Consider the following 3443-nt stretch of genomic DNA (forward strand, 5'->3'; position numbering starts at 1 on the left):
CACTGATGCCTAGAAGTTGGAAGCCATCAGTGTGTGTACAGTGTTTACTGGGAGACTGTTAATTGGATTGAAGAGAGAACCTCTGAGTATAAGAAAGGGCCTGGCAGCAGAAGAAAGCCAATGAAGCTTCTGGTGGCAGTATAACGGAAGCGTCCTGGAGACTGCCTGCCTGGGTTCAAATCTTGGCTCTGCTAGCCTTTGATTTTTGGCTCAAGAGGCTTCAATTCCAGGTGTCTCTGTTTCCTTATCTGCAAAATAGCAGAAAACTGAAACTGAAAACCACTTAACTCATTGCCTGGCATATATTCTCTGTAAACTATGTTATGCCAATTGAGCTAGATGTTCCCTGAGACCATGGTCCCCACAGCCCTCAGCCCAGTAATTTCTTTTTTATTTTATTTTTTTATATTTTATGGTACTTCAGGTGAAGGCTTACAGAACAAATAGTTTCTCATGAAACAGTAGTACACATGTTGTTTTATGACATTGGTTAACAACCCCACAACATATTAACCCTCTAAATTCTCAACCTTTTATCTTTTTTTTTTTGGTGAAAATACACACAGCCGAAGATACACCATTTCAAAAATTTCTACATACACAGTTCAGTGACATTAACTACGCTCTTCCAATTGTGCTGTTATTCTCACTTAAGATGAAGTCAGCCCAGTAATTTCATCCCTCAGGGGGTTCGGATGTGTCTGTGGAACTTCCATGACCTTGTCTTGGACAAGTAGTGCTGGATTGCCCAGTATTGTGTACTACTTATCTATTGTCTCTTGTTTTATTTATGGACCTGTCTAAACTTTGGCTGAAGGGTGAACCTCAAGAGTGACTTACATTTTTCTGGAGCTCTGTCTGGGATCCTTTATTGTGATCCCTGTCAGAGCAGTTGTTTCTAAGGAGCATTCTGGCTATCCTTCTTCCAAGACAGATTTGTTAGTTTTTCTGGCAGTCCATGGTATATTCAATATTCTTTGCCTTGTAGCTATGAGACCTCTTGAAACAAAAATCTAGGAAGCACACAGTCTTTTTCATTAAATTACCAGGTAATGAGTTTGTTACCGACTACCCTACTTCACAGCTTATTTTTTTTGCTTAATGAATACCAGTTTCCATGGTGACAAGGTACCTAATGGTTACTACGTTAGCATTAAAAAAGTAATTCCTGAAAATCTGGCCTTTCTTCATTTGTAGCTATGTTGTTGTTTTTGTGGCTATGTTGTTGTTTTTAGGTGCCGTCAATTTGGTTCTAACTCATAGTTACCCTACGTACAACAGAACAAAACACTGCCTGGTCCTGCACCATCCTTACTATTGTTGCTATGTTTGAGCCTATTGTTGCAACCACTGTGTCAATCCATCTTGTAGAGAGTATTCCTCTTTTTCACTGACCCTCTACTTTACCAAGCATAATGTCCTTCTCCAGGGACTGGTCTTTCCTTACACCATGTCCAAAGTATGTGAGAGGAAGTTCCGCCATCCTTGCTTCTAAGGAGCATTCTGGCTGTACCTCTTCCCAGACAGATTTGTTAGTTTTTCTGGCAGTCCATTGTATATTCAATATTCTTTGCCTTGTAGCTATGAGACCTCTTGAAACCAAAATCAAGAAAGCACACAGTCTTTTTTATTAAATTACCAGGTAATGAGTTTGTTGCTGACTATCCTTCACTTTTGCACTCGAACTCTAAGTGCAAGGGCACAGGAACAGATCAAGGCTGCTCTCTGCTGATACCTGGGGGATGTGACAGTCCCAGTGGACCTGGTAACCCCATCTCCCCACCATGGAGACCTCAGCGCTCAAGCAGCAAAAACAGCCCGTGGAGCAAAGAACAAGAACTTGCCCTGGGTTGAAAAATACTGGCCACAGGCACTAAATGATCTCATTTCTCATCAGGACATTTTAAGTACCATTCAGAAATTTATCAGTGAGGACTGACTGCTGCTCCTGTTTCTCTATGGTCCTCCCAGGACAGGGAAGACATCCACCATCCTAGCCTGTGCTAAACAGTTCTACAAAGATAAAGAATTCAGCTCCACGGTCTTGGAGCTGAATGCTTCAGATGACCGAGAAATAGGTATCGTTTGAGGACCAATCCTGAGTTTTGCTAGCACAAAGACACTACTTAAGAAAAGCTTTAAACTAGTTGTCTTAGATGAAGCTGATGCCATGACTCAAGATGCCCAGAATGCCATGAGGAGAGTGATTGAGAAATTTACTGAAAATACCAGGTTTTGCCTCATCTGTAACTATCTGTTGAAGATCTTCCCTGCCTTGCAGTCACGGTGTACAAGGTTCCGATTTGGTCCCCTGACTCCTGAATTGATAGTCCCATGCTTGGAACATGTCATGGAAGATAAGAAAGTTGATATAAGTGAAGACAGGATGAAAGCACTTATAACTCTTTCCAGTAGAGATATGGGAAGGGCTCTGAACATTTTGCAGAGCACCAATATGGCCTTTGGGAAGGTGACAGAGGAGACTGTCAACACCTGCACGGGGCACCCGCTCAAGTCAGACATCACCAACATCCTGGACTGGATGTTGAATCAAGACTTCACCACAGCCTACAGGAATATTATGGACTTGAAAAGATTGCATGCTATCCTGACAGAGATACACTTGTTTGTATACAGAGTTGACTTTCCATCTTCAGTGCGAATACATTTATTGGCCAAAATGGCAGACATCGAGTACAGACTTCTCTTGGCACCAATGAGAAGATTCAGCCAAGTTATCTCATTGCTGCTTTTCAAGTCACCAGAGACCTGATTGTTGCACAGGCTTAGATGCCAGGGCCTGTTTGCTACAATTCTCAGGGTCCAGCAGTGACCAGAGACCAGAGGACTCACCTATGGGACAACCTCTTTCCCTGGGCCAGTGTGATAAAGCCACAGTCACCCCAAGTCTTGGAAAACTCCATTCCAGGCCTGAGTGGGCAGACGTCAAGAAGTACTGCATTTGTTGCAGCTTGGAGGAGGGATGTACAAAACAGTTTTAATGTATCTTATTGCACTGCCCATTTGTCTTTTATAGGAGGAAATAAAACTTGTCAGCCTTAAAACTTCTATCCATCATTTGCTTGGATGGCATGACAGGAAACGGGCCTACCCCATTTTAGTTTAGTTTAGAACATAAGGCTTTCAGATCTAATATAATCCGTGTGTCTTTCAACTCTAGGTAAACAGAAGATCTCCCAAAATTAAGTTTACATATATAATCTTGGTGTTGATAGATTTCTGGCTAAGACTATTATACTCTTATAAAACAGACTCAAGTTTCTTATTTTAAAAACTAGACTTTTTGGAACTCCAGCAAGATGGCAGTCTAGGCAGAAGCACCACGCCGTCCCTCCACAACAAAGATCCGAAAAACTAAGCCAAACAGAGAATCAACAATCCTGAAACCCTAGCACATCAAATGAAGAGATAAAGAACTCAGC

General features: G+C 41.9%; 1 pseudogene; it reads left to right on the forward strand.

Annotated features, from left to right (window-relative positions):
* The first annotated feature begins 1784 nt into the window (after positions 1-1784).
* Positions 1785-2790, forward strand: LOC101345901 (replication factor C subunit 5 pseudogene; annotated as a pseudogene).
* Positions 2791-3443: the final 653 nt, after the last annotated feature.

Source organism: Trichechus manatus, unplaced genomic scaffold, assembly GCF_000243295.1.
Source record: "Trichechus manatus latirostris isolate Lorelei unplaced genomic scaffold, TriManLat1.0 scaffold00080, whole genome shotgun sequence".
Classification (NCBI taxonomy): domain Eukaryota; kingdom Metazoa; phylum Chordata; class Mammalia; order Sirenia; family Trichechidae; genus Trichechus; species Trichechus manatus.